This window comes from Chionomys nivalis, chromosome 2 (assembly GCF_950005125.1).
Source record: "Chionomys nivalis chromosome 2, mChiNiv1.1, whole genome shotgun sequence".
Classification (NCBI taxonomy): Eukaryota; Metazoa; Chordata; class Mammalia; order Rodentia; family Cricetidae; genus Chionomys; species Chionomys nivalis.
The window spans coordinates 126,122,908-126,139,383 of NC_080087.1; the positions used below are offsets into that span (position 1 = coordinate 126,122,908).

At 36.7% G+C, this 16,476-nt stretch overlaps 1 protein-coding gene across 1 annotated transcript in view; it reads right to left on the reverse strand.

Annotated features, from left to right (window-relative positions):
• Spag16 (sperm associated antigen 16) overlaps positions 1–16,476 on the reverse strand; it is a 931,645-nt gene that overhangs the window by 516,636 nt on the left and 398,533 nt on the right. The gene's annotated exons all lie outside the window — the stretch shown is intronic.

Consider the following 16,476-nt stretch of genomic DNA (forward strand, 5'->3'; position numbering starts at 1 on the left):
TAAGCCCCTGGCATGCAAGCATGGGGACTGAGTTTGAATCCTCAGAATCCATGTGCAAGCCGGTGAGTCCTGGTGGCTACCTGTGATCTGAGCACTTTGGAGTGAGTCCTGGTGGCTACATGCGATCTGAGCACTTTGGAGGGAGTCCTGGGGGCTACATGTGATCTGAGCACTTTAAAGTGAGTCCTGGGGGCTACATGTGATCTGAGCACTTTGGAGGGAGTCCTATGGCTACCTGTAATCTAAACACTTTGGAGTGAGTTCTGGTGACTACATGTAATCTGAGCACTCTGGAGGGAGTCCTGGTGGCTACATGTAATCTGAGCACTTTGGAGGGAGTCCTGGTGGCCACCTGTCATCTGAGTACTTTGCAGGGAGGGTCAGGGAATCTTTAGGGTAAGCTGCCTATCTTATTAACTAAGAGTACTGGAGAGCAAATAAAGTAATATCCATGACATATGAATGAATGGAAAATATTTTAAAATTATTACTCATGACATGGCTTTAATACACTAAAAAGATAATAAAAACTTAGTCATGGTAAGAGCTTTTCCTATTTACAATTAATTTTGAAATAATCTCTCCTTTTATGACATATATCCCTAGCCAATTAGCATATGTTGATGAGGTACTAATCCAAAGAGAGTATGAAATTTCTTTCTGTATTATTTGATATGTCATTTTATGTGTTTAATTTTGCCTTCTGAATATTGATGAATTCTATGAATATCATATAAAATGTTATACTCTTCAAGTTTCATGTGTATTAATTTTCCTTAACCTAATAATCTCTAACCTGTCAAAAATTCCAAAGAATTTTTGAAATCTTTGCAGTCTTGTTAGAAACCAGAGATGACTGAACTTACCATTTTTACCTTGTCTATCAACTACAGCCTGTCTTTATCAAGCACCATAATTTTCTTATAAATTTTTATTCTCTCTTTTGGCTTTATTTTTCCATCTGATTCTTGAATGATAATTAGGTTGAGACAGTTTTTCTGTGTGAGTGCTCCTTCCTCATTTCAACATTCATTGCTTCAAGTTTCCTCTGGCCTCACTGCTAAGGTGCTGGAAATGTCAAGAGCAGTGGGAAACCTTCATGTAAAGTAAGTGTTCCCTCTTCTAACCCTCTGTTTGCTGACAGCCTGAAGACACCAGGACAACAATTAGAAGGCAAGCAGTTCCTTGACCTTTAGGCTTTAGTTTTCTTATTCCTGATCTTGCTGCTGCACAAACCTTCAAGTCTGAACAATAAAAGGTTGATACTTTTAACAAAAGTTACAAATAATTAAGATTGATATAATTTTCATTTTATACTTACTGTCATAGCCATGACAGCTCTCAACAAATTGTTGACTTGCTTCAAAACAACAGTTTATTCACTCCCTGAATTTTAAATCTCGATACAAAGAGAATGATGGTCTTTGGAGGACAGAAATGACATGGTTTTCATAAACCTGAGCACGCAGGATATGATCTTGGTATTTTTAGGCCGTATCATCTCTTGTGATTTGGAATGTCTCGCTACTTCTTTTGACTCATACATTGATGTTGTGGAGTAAGTGCATGACTTACAGCAATATTCAATATAGTACCTTTGGAGGATTATGAGCTAGGTTCTTAAACACATGATACATTGAAACCTTAAAATCCATTTTATTTAGTATTTCTTATAATATATATATATATATATATATGAAGCAAAGAAATTCTCTTCTCTGATAGTCTAAAGATTTTTGTCATGACAATTAAAAATGTATATAATCCAGATGAATAAGTTTTATTATTCTATATTCCCTTAAAAACCAGCAAACTCACACATACTGTCAGAGAACTATTTACCTTCCTATACAAAAACAATTAATACACACAAGGACAGAACAGATTACAATAGCATCTCATTTTACAATGGACTACTACCTTAAATAATTAGTGTATTCATAATAAAGCAATCAAAATAATAGTTTAGTAAGCAATGAATTAAACCAAACATATCCTTGTCTCATTTTAAAAAATTTTAGCTTTTTTAATTTTTGATTTAAATTTTTTTATTGTTGTATTGAGCTATATATTCTTCTCCACTCCCCTCCCTTCCTCTCCTGTCTCCTTTTCATGGTCCCCATGCTCTCAATTTATTCTTGTCCTTTTCTACTTCCCATGTAGATTAGATCCATGTATGTCTCTCTTAGAGTCCTCTTTATTGCCTAGGTTCTCTGGGATTGTGAATTGTAGGCTGGTTTTTCTTTGGTGTATGTCTAAAAGCCACTAATGAGTTAGTACATATGATATTTGTCTGAGTCTGGACTACCTCACTCAATATGATGTTTTCTAGATCCATCCATTTGCCCACAAATTTCAAGATGTCATTTTTTTTTCTGCTGTGTGTGTGTGTGTGTGTATTACATATTGAATATTCATTTGTTGGTCGAGGGGTATTTAGGTTGTTTCAGGTTCTGGTTATGACAAACACTGCTGCTATGAACATAGTTGAGCACATGTTTTTGTGGCACGATTGAGCATCCTTTGGATATATCCAAAAGTGGCATTACTGGGTCTTGAGGAAGGTCGTTTTCTAATTTTCTGAGAAATTGCCACACTGACATCCAAAACAACTGTACCAGCTTGTACTCCCACCAACAATGGAGGAGTGTTCCATTGTTGTTCCCCACAACCTCTCCAGCATAAGCTGTCATCAGTGTTTTTTATCTTAGCCATTCTTACAGGTATAAGATGGAATCACAAAGTTGTTTTGATTTGCATTTCTCTGATGGCTAAGGATGTTAAACATTTCCTTAAGTGTCTTTCAGTCACTTTAGATTCCTCTGTTGAGAGTTCTCTGTATAGGTCTGTACTCCACTTTTTATTGGATTATTTATTCTTTTGACGACCAATTTCTTGAGTTCTTTGTATATTTTGGAGATCAGACCACTGTCTGATGTGGAATTGGTGAAGATTTTTTTCCCATTCTGTAGGCTGTCGTTTTGTTTTGTTGACCATGTCCTTTGCTTTACAGAAGCTTTTCAGTTTCAGGAGGTCCCATTTATTGTTTCTCTCAATGTGATACTGGGGTTATATTTAGGAAGTGGTCTCCTGTGCCAATGCATTCAAGTGTACTACCCACTTCCTCTTCTATAAGGTTCAGTGCGGTTGGTTTTATGTTGAGGTTTTTGATCCATTTGGACTTGAGTTTTGTGCATGGTGATATGGATTTATTTCCATTCTTCCACATGTTGATATCGAGTTATAACAGCACCATCTGTTGAATATGCTTTCTTTTTTCCATTTAATATTTTTGCCTCTTTGTCAAGCATCATGTGTTCATAGGTGTATGGATTGATATCTGAGTCTTCAATTTGGTTCCATTGGTCCTACTGTCTGTTTTTATGCCAATACTAGGCTGATTTCAATACTGTAACTCTGTAGTCTAGGTTGACATCAGGAATGTGATGCCTCCAGCAATTCCTTTAGTATAAATGGTTGTTTTGGCTATCCTGGGTTTTTTTGGTTTTCCATATGGAGTTGAATATTTTTCTTTCAAGTTCTCTGAAGGATTTTTCTGGAATTTTATGGGCATTGCATTGAATCTGTAGATTGCTTTTGGTAAAATTGCCATTTTTACTATATTAATTCTACATACCTAAGAGCATAGGAGACCTTTCCATTTTCTGGTATCTTCTTCAATTTCTTTCTTCAAAGCTTTAAAATTCTTGTCATATAGGCTTTCCACTTGTTTGGTTAGAGTAACTCTAAGATATATTATGTTATTTGTGTCTATCATGAATGGTGATGTTTCTCTGATTTCTTTCTCAATCCATTTATCATCTTTTTAAAGGAGGGCACTGATTTTTTCAAGTTAGTCTTGTATCCTGCTATATAACTGAAAGTGTTTATGAGTTGTAGGATTTCCTTGGTAGAATTTTTGGGAACACTTGTATAAACTACCATACCATCAGCAAATAGTAAGAGTATGACTTCTTCTTTTCCAATTTGTATCCCCTGGATCTCTTTGCGTTGTCTTATTGCTGTAGCTAGAACCTCAAATACTATATTTAATATATAAGGGGAGAGTGGGCAACTGTGTCTTGTTCCTGATTTCAGTGGATCACTTTGAGTTTCTATTGAGTTTGATGTTGGCTATCGTCTTGCTGTATATTGCCTTTATTATGTTTAGATATGTTCCTTGTATCCCTGCTCTTTCCAAAACCTTTATCATGAAGGGGTGTTGGAATTTTGGCAAATTCTTTTTCAGCATCTAATAAAATGATAATATGGGTTTATTTTTTTTAGTTTGTTTATATGGTAGATTACACTGACAGAATTTTGTATGTTGAACCATCCCTTCATCTCTGGTATGAAACCAACTTGATCATGGTGGATTTTTTTTATTTGATGTGTTCTTGGATTCAGTTTATCAGTATTTTATTGACTATTTTTTCATCAATATTCATGAGTGAGCTTGGTTTATGATTCTCTTTCTTGATTGAGTCTTTGTGTTGTTTGGGTATCAGGGTAATTGTAGCCTTCTAAAAAGAGTGTGACAATGTTTCTTCTGTTTCTATTGTGTGGAGCAATTTGAGGAGTATTGGTATTAGCTCTTTGAAAATCTTGTAGATTCTGCACTGAAATCATTTGGTGCTGGGCTTTATTTTTGGTTGGGAAACTTTTAATGACTATTTCTATTTCTTTAGATGTAGAACCTCCTTCAGCCAATGGCCTTTGAAGTGGTGGACCAGATGGGGCATGGCATTTGGATAGGCAAAGGCCCATTGGAGTGCTCACTTGGCCTCTTCCCACTCACCACACCTGAATGTTGGACCTCGTTCATTTTTCCTTCTTGTGATCCATGAGTGTCCCTTTTAATAAAGAAAAACCTTAGTATAGACTATCTGGAGCTAGTGTGGGATTATTTAATTTGTGTTCCCCTATCTGACATGTTCTGATTCATAGGCTTATTTAATTTGATTATCTGGTCTTGATTTAATTTTTGTAAGTACATTTATCCAGAAAATTGTTCATTGCCTTTTTCAATCCCGTAGAGGACAAGTTTTTGAACTATGACCTAATGATTCCCTGTATTTCCTCGTGTCTATTATTACGTTCCCCTTTCCATTTCCGAATTTATTTTTTTGGATATACTCTCTCTGCCTTTGAGTTAGTTTAGATAAAGGTTTGTCTATTTTGTTTATTTTCTCAAAGAACCAACTCTTTGTCTCATCAATTCTTTGTATTGTTTTCTTTGTTTCTATTTTGGTGATTTCTGCTCTCAATTTGATCCATGTCTCATTTTTAACTAACAATTCACTTCAAAGAAAACCTATCAATATGGCAAATACATGCAACAGAATAAAGTACTTACGTATAAATTGTATCCAATACATTCTTTCTAAAGATTACACATATCCCATTTCTTACTATGAAATGAATCATAAGAAAAGAATATACAAATAAATAGGAAATAGCTCAGAGAAAACTACCGAAGAGGTCTACTTCAAATTATACACAAAAATGAATGGTGCATATTACAATACTATATATATATACTCTGATTAAATCTTAGTTCTTTGTCTGCATTATTAATGCAGTAGATGCTTCTCTGTATTATTCATGGAAGAAAAGTTTTATGATGAAGATATTCAAATTTTTCCATTCTTAGTTTATTATGCAAAGTTTTAAAGTGGTTTCATCAGTCTTAGAAGGTCATAGACATGGACCCATTTGTTAAGATGATAGAAATGAATATCCATTTCGAATACAACACCTTGAACACCACAACCACAACCACCATCATCTGCTTCTGAAGTCCCTGAACTTGCCTAGGAGGAAACCGGTCACCTACTGCCCCCATTCAGTATTACTAGCCCCAAAGGAAATTTTTAAATCTTATTTTCAGGAAAATTTTCTACAAGAAACTTATTTGAGTTCCTTTAACTGATTGTTTCCCAGGCTTGAACCTCCAATGTTAACTTCAGACAATATGTCTATTTATTCTGCTTTGAATGGATTCTTCTGTTCAAATTAGTGAATAGTGGTCAAACTGTCCAAAATGAAATCATCATTTGTTATTTTTTTTATCTTTTCAATGGTCTCTAGTAAAACAAAACCCATGCTAGAGTTTCTCACAGACAGGAAAAGAACAATGCTTTTATTTCATTTTGAGCAGCTGAGTGCCTCCTCTCAAGCACCATAAATTCCTGGCTTCTTACAATGCTAACTAAAAATCCCAGTGTCATCTGGATGATTTTTCTCAGTTCTCAAGGTCCTTACTTCCATTACTCATCAGCACACAGGGACCCACTTATGAGAGTGATTAGTATGAAGTGATTAAAAACATAAATTCCTTCTCTATCTAATATACTCCTTATCAGAATGGCCAATTCTGTGTGGAAATATTATCCAATTTGAGGCAACCACACCAAGAAGAGATATGCCTTATTTTGGAAATGGCATATTTTAAAAGTTGATAGGGCACATCAAAGTAATCTGATGTACAAACCTGGGATGCAGAGAGCTTGCTGTAATTTGTCTGTCTCTCTGGGGACATAGATATCTTAAGCCTTCCCCTCCTACAGTGCCAACATTTCTTCTCACCATAGTGACGCTCTTCTCCCTCCTCCTTTCCCCATCTCTTTTCTATAGCTGTTAGCAGGAAATCACACATTTCATTTCAAAAGACATTCTTTAAATGGTAGCTCATCGGGAAAGGAGCAATTCTACACTGTGGAGTTGTGCTGGAGTATAATCATCCCCCCAAATTTCATTGACTGATGGCATGGTTGGATGAGTGCCACACACTGCACACATCAGCCTTACTGCTGAGCAACAATAATGTCACATTCTAGGCTGAGAAATATGCTCTCTTTTAAGGAAACTTATAACACATAGTTTTTAAAAAGTGTTTTAGAATTGTTGTTTTTGGCTAGTTGACATATGTTACAGAGTTCCCAAAATGTTTTACTTTTGGAAGTTGATTCACCTACAGAAATTTAAAGATCATCTATCTTAAATAAAAAAGTTTATTGAGATAGTAGACATCGTCGTAGGTATTGCTTAGGCCTTCTTTACTACATTGTAAAGGTACTTAGGAATGACTTAGGCTAAAATGCATTGACTCACTTGGGTCCACAAGGGTCCTAAAATAAGGTTAACCTCTGGCTCCTCAGCCTTAATTCTGAATCTCTTTTTAAACTTACTACCATCAGATTTTAAAATATTGCAGAGGTATATAAACCTTCATTCATTAGTCAGTTTGGACTGCAAGACAAGCCAGATGGATCAATAAATGCTAAAACTACCAGAAAACAGCAAAGAGCCCAAGACAGGAAATACGGTAATTAAAGGCTTATAGTCCCATCTCCTGGTTTCTCTAGAAGCACCAGACTGGTAAACTTTATTTTCACCATTTCGTAGAATTTATATCTCCATATAAAAATGCAGAAAGATCTGGGCTTTGCCTAGGCACACAAGGGCAAGGCTACTTCTGTCTGATCAAATGAACAGAACCTAGGACTTAATCTAGCCCTGACTGGAGACCTGACCGTTTAGGCAAACCAAGATATTATACAGTGTCTTACCCTCCTTTTGGTAATTAATCTATGCCTGTCAATCTCCTAGCCTAGAATCCATCCTAAATTAAAGCTGACTCACCTGAAGCCACACCGAGAAGGCAAAAAGAATAATTACGTTTTCAATGACACTTATATTCCCAGAAAACTTATCTAACTTCTCCATCACTCCCTTATCACACAGTGCTGGAACCTGCTTCCCTTCCTCATTTACTCACAAAAGCATAACTTTGTTCTTTCCTCATTTTTAATATCTTTTTATTTCATATGCTGTCCATCCTGGGCAAGCTTTCCCTAGCAATCTGGGCATTCTTACTCTTTCTCTAAAGTCCCCCTTCTAAACCACCAAGTATCAATTTGCTGTTCTCCAGTGGATAATCATGGTTTTCTCCTTTCTTCTCCATCTCTCTCCTTATAGCCGTCACCAAGATTTACAGCTTGCCTTCCCTGCTTGTTGTTTTGATGTTTTGTTATTATTGTTATTTGGTTATACTCTCAAACTGTAATTAAAAAAGCATAATTTTCTTCTTTCTGAGGTTGTTTTTAATTAATTTATATTATTATTATTGAGCCTAAGAAACCAAACAGGGAACTTGTTTCTCTGGTAACAACTTGAAGCATGAGTTTTATGGAAGACTGATTGCTCCTCTCAGGCAATAACAACTTTGTAAAAATATCTTTCATGTATATCAAGAAAAAAATAAATTATTTTTAAATACTATGTCATGTTGGCCTCGAACTTTTTCTGCTTCTCCAAATGCTGGATTACAAGCTTACATCAGTGGCAAGGGCGTTGCTCTCTAACGTTTATCCTCTGTGTTTTTTTCTTTTAGTGTTCTCCATCATGAGAGGAAGGAAAGGGACACATCTCACGACCATAAGGACAAAAATGGAGCAGTAATGTAACTCAAGAAATAACACCTCAAAAAATAATCATTGCAAAGATCCAGAGCATCCATGCCAAGAAATGATTCTGTGGTATGTCAGTTATTTTGAGTTGTTTATTTCCAGAAGTTGTAGATTTGCAAATCAAACTGAAAATCTGTTCTTTTACAAGATAATCTATATCTACAAAAAAAAAAAAAAAAATAGAACCCAGTTCCCACATCAGAAAGCAAGAGGTCATCAGAGGATTTTGAAATTGGAGAAGGCCTTGTCTAAATCTGGGTAACAAACTTTCCCTTTGCATGGGGAGCTTTTCTCAGCAATCTCACTTTAACTAACCTGTCCCTTATACCTTTCATGTTTTATGAAAGGATGGGATTTCAGAGCCCTAGGTCTGTTGGAGAGACCTACTTCTTTCTCCCTGCTTTCTGCTGTACGCACATGAGGTTCATATGGAAATATGTTTGCTGTTTTCTTGTTAATCTGCTGCAGGGAGTCAGAGAGACTGTACTGGGCAGAGAGAAAATTATTTTTCCTTCTCTATAACAACTACAGATGACAGCTGACTCTGTCAACCAGGCTGCACTGTGTGAGATAATGAGATTTCTTGTGTGTTTATATTACTGCTATTCATACAGTGTCCTGGCAGCTGAACACATCCTAACTGATATTCAATTAGGCACTTGAAGGGGAGTTGCCAGTGCTAGAAACCAAATCATGCAACTGTCCTAGTGCAGTGAACACACTGTAAGGATTCACAAGTTAAGGTTATGAATTTAGTAATTCATAGGTTTTGGCAAAATATCTGATCAAACCCAGAAATATATACAGATATCATACCTATCTAACACTCATGAATGGTAACATCTTTGTTACCATTAAATTAAACAATTGTTAGTATTAACTTCTAAGCCTACAATTGTTCAATATTCAATATTTATATCTCTAAAACCTAGATAAAGAAAACCAATCCCATTAGTTCTGGAGAGTAGAACATGCTGTTTTATGGATTGTCGTTATTTTCAGAACACTGTAGCCTAATACTGAAACATACAGCACCGTGGAAGTTTGAGAACAATGAAGAAGATCCAGGAAAACAACCTTAGAACCAAGGTATCTCTGGTTCAGCCCGCTCACAGGCAGAAAGAGGGCTTTTCTCTGAAGTTTCTTTTCAGGGATGCCCTTTCAGGAGGTGTCTAACAACTTGGGACTGACTCCCTGTAAAATATTCACTACAGGAAAGACGGCTGTGGTTAACTCCTTACCTAAAGCCCTCGGAATCATGTACTTAGCTAACACAATATTCCACTTTGCCTTCAGGAACGAATGAAGAATGGAATATGCATGGTTTAAGCATTGGCAGAAAAAAAAAGTAGTACCACCAGATCAAAAGTAATAGTAAAAAAACTGTAGCTATAAGAAAAAGTATGTTTTTAAACCTGGAAGTCTTCTGAAAATGTTACTTTTTCATGTTTAAAATTTAGCCTTGTAAAAACAATCTGTATAACTTGTGTTCATTCATGACTTTCATTTAAGAATATTGATCTCTCTCTGTCTCTCTGTCTCTCTGGTGTGTGTGTGTGAGAGAGAGAGAAAAAGAGAGAGAAACAGAGAGAGAGAGAGAGAGAGAGAGAGAGAGTTGTGTGAGTGTGTGAGAGAGAAAAAGAGAGAGAGACAGAGAGAGAGAGTTGTGTGTGTGTGTGTGTGTGTGTGTGTGAGAGAGAGAGAGAGAGAGAGAGAGAGAGAGAGAGAGAGAGAGAAAGATTTAACAACAAATCAAGGCTTCTTGTTTGATTTAAAGACTAGCATGTAAATATATTTTAATCCTCGCTTATGTAATTCCCAGGTACAGTATTAACATATTATCTACTATGTTGATGGTCAAGGAAGATGGGGTGGGTATTAGAGAAGCACAGAGTACATTTGCAAAGGGAGGAAGCTACAAAATCTGCACAATAATAAGAAAACAATAAAGAATTAACTGTATGGTAAGAGCCCGAAGAATTGGCATCCCTGAAGGAAACAACCATACTAAGAATAAAAAGTACTTATCTCAAGAGCCTTGCCACCAGAAGAAACACTCATTATCTTTGATAAATCCTTCTACGAGTTCTAGTAACTGTAAATAACATCTAAATCTACACATGCACATTTATTAGCTTGTGTTTTATCTTTTTTTCTGTAAGTTGCAGAATTGTGATGGGCAAGACAAGTTTAGAATTTTTCTTTGTTTCATTTTGTCAAAAACTATGTACAAATTCTTATTGTCTCTATGTCTCCTCCCTCTACTGTGAGTTAAAGTAACTACAGTGTTATCCAAAACAATGAATATTACAAAGAATAATGAAATACTGAGGACTGTCATAAGGATGACTGAAGCCAACCGAGAGAAACGTGAGTGCCACTTCAGAAGTAGTGTCTTTAGTGGAAAATCTTTCCCATAGACAAGCTCGTGTATTTGAACACTTGGTTTGTCCCCATTTGGTATGTTGTTTGATGAGGTTATTGAACCTCTTCAGAATGTGCATTCTTTCCAGAAGAAGTATATTACTGAGGGGTGGGCTTAGAAGCTTGATAGCATTTTCCCTACTTACTGTTCCTTCTCTCTTACTTCTTGTGTATGGATGGAAATGTGATCACCCAGCTTCTTGCACCTGCTGTCTGCTGCCATGGATTCCTTGCTATGTTTTACTCTATTCCTCTAGAACTATAAGCCACAATCAACCTATGTTCTTTAATTTTCTTTGGTCATAATATCTTATCACAACACTAACAAAGGATTTTTGTTTGTCTGTATTTGGGAGAATGATAGAAAGCATGAATAAACAGATATTTTAGAGTTAACATGAACTTCCTTTCACAGAGGAAGAGCTTTGCTAGAAGAAGAAAATATAAAGATCTGTAGCAATGCATTCTGTCACATGTCTAAAATCTCAGCATTCAGAAGGTACAGTAGAAGAATTGCCATTAATTTGATTCTAGCCTCTGATATAAAGTGAATTCCAAACTAGCCTCAGATACATAGTTATATTCTATCTAGAAGATCCTAACCCTCTCACTCTAACTTTCTAGCTCTAACCATCTAACCCTAACCCTCTAACCCTAACTTTATAACCCTAATTGTCTAACCCTAATCCTTTAACCCTAATGCTCTAACCTTAACCCTAACCTTAACCCTAAGCCTAGGAGGAGGAGGAAGAAGAAGAAAAGCAGCAGAAACATGAGGAGAAGCAGCAAGGAGAGGTGAAGAAAAAGTATTTTGCAACATTCATATAAAATCAGTTTAAGATGGATGCATTGGAATTTCATTAAAAAAAAAAGCATGTGGACGCCCATTTTCCAACATGAAATACTGATAATGAAAACTGTGAATTTATTGCATCCATTCAAGTTTTAGAAACTGCTGGTCTCCGATAAGAAACAGATACTGCTGCTTAGAGTAGAAGTCTTAAACCAATGGCTGCTGTAGGCCCCTAGATTTAAATTTAAACACTTGCTCCCTAGTGGTTGTGCTGTTTAAAGGGGTATGGAACATTTAGGAGATACAGCCCTTCTGGAGGAAGTGGGTCTGGTGGTGGACTTTGGGGATTAATAGCTTTGCTCTACTCCCAGCTCTTGCTCTCTCCTCTTATGTGGTTGAGATATGATCTGTCAGCTTTCGGTTCCTGCTACCATGCCTCCCACTCCTATGGACACGCAGTTCTCTGTGGCCATAAGCCAAAATGAAATCTTTCTCAGTTGGGTGCGGACATGATTATCATGGGGACAGAAAAATAATCAATATATTTAGTGACTCGATCTCCATGAACTTGCTATGTATACAAAAACATAAATCTTCCCCAAAAGAAACCAGTTATAATTCAGAGCACACAGGAAACATTAACCTTCATTTGAACTACAGAAGGAAATACATAAAAATGATATCAACAAACAAAGAGCTGACTCTTTGAGAAAATCAACAAGATAGACAAACCCATAACTAAACTAATCAAAAGGCATAGAGAGAATCTCCAAATTAACAAAATCAGAAATGAAATGGGGCCATAACAACAGACACTGTGGAAATCCAGAGAATCATTAGGTCATACTACAAAAACCTGTATGCCACAAAATTGGAAAATGTAAAAGAAATGGACAGCTTCTGGATAGGTACCACATACCAAAATAGATATATACCATATACCAAAATTAAATCAAGACCAGGTGAACAATTTAAATAGGCCTATAATCTGCAAGGAAATAGAAGCTGTCATCAAAGGCCTCCCAACCAATAAAAGCCCAGAGCTAGATGGCTTCAGTGCCCAATCCTACCAGAACTTCAAAGAAGATCTAATACCTATACTCCTCAAAGTGTTCCACATAATAGAAACAGAAGGGACATTGTCAAATTCTTTTTATGAGGCTACAGTTATCCTGATACCAAAACCACACAAAGACTCAACCAAGAAAGAGAATTATAGAGCAGTCTCACTCATGAACACTGATGCAAAAATACTCAATAAAATGCTAGCAAACCGAATCCAAGAACACATCAAAAAAATCCACCATGATTTTGTCAGCTTCATTCTAGAGATGCAGGGATAGTTCAATGTATGAAAATCTAACCATGTAATCCACCATATAAATAAACTGAAAGAAAAAACCATATGATCATCTCATTAAATGCTGAAAAAAACATTTGACAAAATCCAACATCCTTTTATGATAAAGGTCTCGGAGAGATCAGGGATACAAGGAACATATCTATAAATAATAAAGGCAATATACAGCAAGCCAGCAGCCAACATCAAATTAAATGGAGAGAAACACAAAGAGATTCCAGTGAAATCAAGAAGAACACAAGGCTAAACACTCTCTCCATATCTATACAACACAGTTCTAGAAGTTCTGGCTAGAGCAATAAGACAACAAAAAGAGATCAAGGTGATTCAAATTAGAAGGGAAGAAGTCAACTTTCATTATTTGCAGATGACATGATATTAAGCATAAGTGACCTGAAAACTCTACTGTGGAACTTCTACAGGTCATAATTACCTTCAATAATGTGGCAACCTACCTTAGGAGCCAGCAATACCTCTCTTGGGCATACAACCAAAAAGATGTTCAATCATACTAAAAGGACACTTTTCAAGTATGTTCATAGCAGCATTATTTGTAGTAGCCAGAATTTGGAAACAACCTAGATGCCCCTCAATCAAAGAACTGATAAAAAAAATGTGGCACATTTACACATTAGAGTACTACTCAGTGATAAAAAACCAACAATATCTTGAAATTTGCATGCAAATGGATAGAACGAGAAAAAAATCCTGAATGAGATAACCAAGTCCCATAAAGATGAACATGTTATGTACTCACTCATACGTGGATACTGACTGTAAAGCAAAGGATATTGAGTCTACAGTTCATGATCCTAGATAAGCTAAGTGACAAGGTGAACACTAAGAAAAATGTACATAGATCCACCTGGAAAGGGGAAACAGACAAGATCACTGACAAAATTAGGAACATGGGAGTAGGGGGAGTAGGGAGGAAATAAGGGGAAGATGAGGGGAGAAGGGGAGGGGGGAGGAGAACTTGAGGGAATGGAATGCGATAGTTGAGATGGAGGAAGGACAGAGATGAGAGCAAAAATAGAGCTATTTTGATTGAGGGAGCCATCATGGGGCTAGCAAGAAACCTGGTACTAGAGAAATTCCCAGGAATTCACAACGATGACCCCAGTAAGACCCTAAGCAATAGAGGAGAGGGTACCCTAACTGGCCTTTTCTTATAGTCAGACTGATGAATATCGTAAATGTCGCCATAGAACCTTCATCCAGCACCTGTTAGAAACAGAGGCAGAGACCTGCATTGGAGCACTGAACTGAACTCCCAAAGTCCAACTGAAGAGTGGAAGGAGTGAGAATATGAGCAAAGAGGTCAAGAGCATGATGGGTACATGCTCTTGATAAAAGAGTTCACCTGAGCTAATAATGGGAGCTCACCAACTCCAGGCATCCAGGGAAGAAAACAGCATAGGTCCAAACTGGTCCTGCTGAATGCAGGTGACAATTGCATGGCTGGGGCAGACTCTGGGGCTAACTGGCAGTGGTACCATGATTCATCATTACTGCTTGTACTGGCTTTTTTGGAACCTATTCTCATTGGATGGATACCTTGCTCAGCTTAGATATCTGCTTTGTACTGGCTTTTTTGGAACCTGTTCTCATTGGATGGATACCTTCCCCAAAGAAATGTTCCTTACCCTCTCTGAAGAGTGGATGGGAGGTAGGTAAGATTGGCCATTAGGCAGAAGGAAGGAGAAGAGGGGAGAGAATGGGAACTGGGATTGGTTTGTAAAATAAAAGATTGTTTGTTTTCTTCTTAAAATAAATAAATAGATAAATTTTGAAAAAGAAGTCACTCAATGAAAAACCACGCCCATTCATCCAATCTCATCTTCAAGTATGAAACCATAACTTTGATATGAAAATCAAAAGCAGATTGATAAATACAAGAGTCATGCCAGTTTGCATTTGTTTTGTTCTAACATAAACACTAAATTGGTCAGAACTTCTTCACTAAAATTATAGTATACTGATATATTAAATCAATATATCTAATAATGTACATAGACAAAAATTCTAGGGCCTCAATCTGCCAGTGAGGGATTCCCATTTTGCCATGACTCATCTGAGCACACAGGCTTTGTCTACTCCCTGACTGCTCACCACTGTCGATTCACATCCCTTTGTTCCTGTTCACGTGACTCTTTCTTCATCAGGCTCCACAAAAATAGCTTTGCAGTCCTTCCTTGGAAGGCACCTGCGTCGTGCCAAGCCTCAGTATTAAATGTATTTTGCTTTTCTCCTCTTGCTAATTCTTGAAGATGAGAAGAGTGGTAGTTAGCCAAAAATGAATTGGGCAATTAAGAGGAATTCTCAAAGCTGATCCCTTTATAAACACAGGAGTGGTTGCCAAAGAGTTTAGGACCAGTTGAGAATTACTAGAAACTCGAAGCAAATCAGAAAAGTAAAACAGTTTACAAAGTGATGCTGAGTAAAAACAAAACTATCATTTGAACAGTGACTCTTATTCTGTGCAAAAGAAAGTATTTCTCAATCACAGTGTAAAGAATGGGGAAAGTGCGTCATATATGTCAATTGGTGATGAGCAGCTCCGTGCCTGGCCAATAAAAGGCTCTGAAGCACTTCCCAAAGATAAACACACAAAAAGAAAACAAAAGAAATAAGAAGAAATTACCACAGTCACTGTTTGGTGGTCTGCTGCCCATCTGCCCATCCTTATATTTCTGAACGCTGATAAAAACACAAACAAAACAAAACAAAACAAAAAAACAAAACAAAACAAAACAAAAAGAAACATTGCAGTCTGAAAAGTCTACTCTGCCAATGAACAATTTGCAGTCTGCTTTGCCTAATGGGAAAGACCCAGTTCCTCATGACAGACCCAATACACATCCCACAAACAGTACTTCCACGGTTGAACAAATTAATACATTTTGCATCATCCTCTGCACCACCTGACCCCTTTCCAGTTGCCACACGCTTCTTTAAGCAGCCTGAGTACATTTTTAAGTGGAAATGCTTTGATGCACAACAGGATGAAAAAAAAAAGCCTGGATTTTCATGCTACAGAATGGAACAAACTTATTTCTCATTTGCCAAAGAAAACTGCATTGGTTGCAATGGTTCCTAATTTGGTGAATAAAGGCAAGTTTGAGTCTCATAATGATTTAAAGTTCATGGCCCAAAACTGCAATTCTTTTTCTTGGCCAGGAAGAATTGTGAATTTCATGTACAGGATTGATCTACTGAAATAAAAGTGTAACCAGGGAGCATTATCAAAAAAATCTATAGCAAAACCTGGTAAACTAAAAATCTGTAACGTGTGGCAGGAGAAATGTATGTCTCGATAAAAGGTCAAAAAGCAGGCTTCACTTTTCTACAAAAATTTAGATCAAATAAATTAACAAATGAAATACTTTTAAGGTAAAAGAACTGTAAGTCGGACCCTTATTATACCA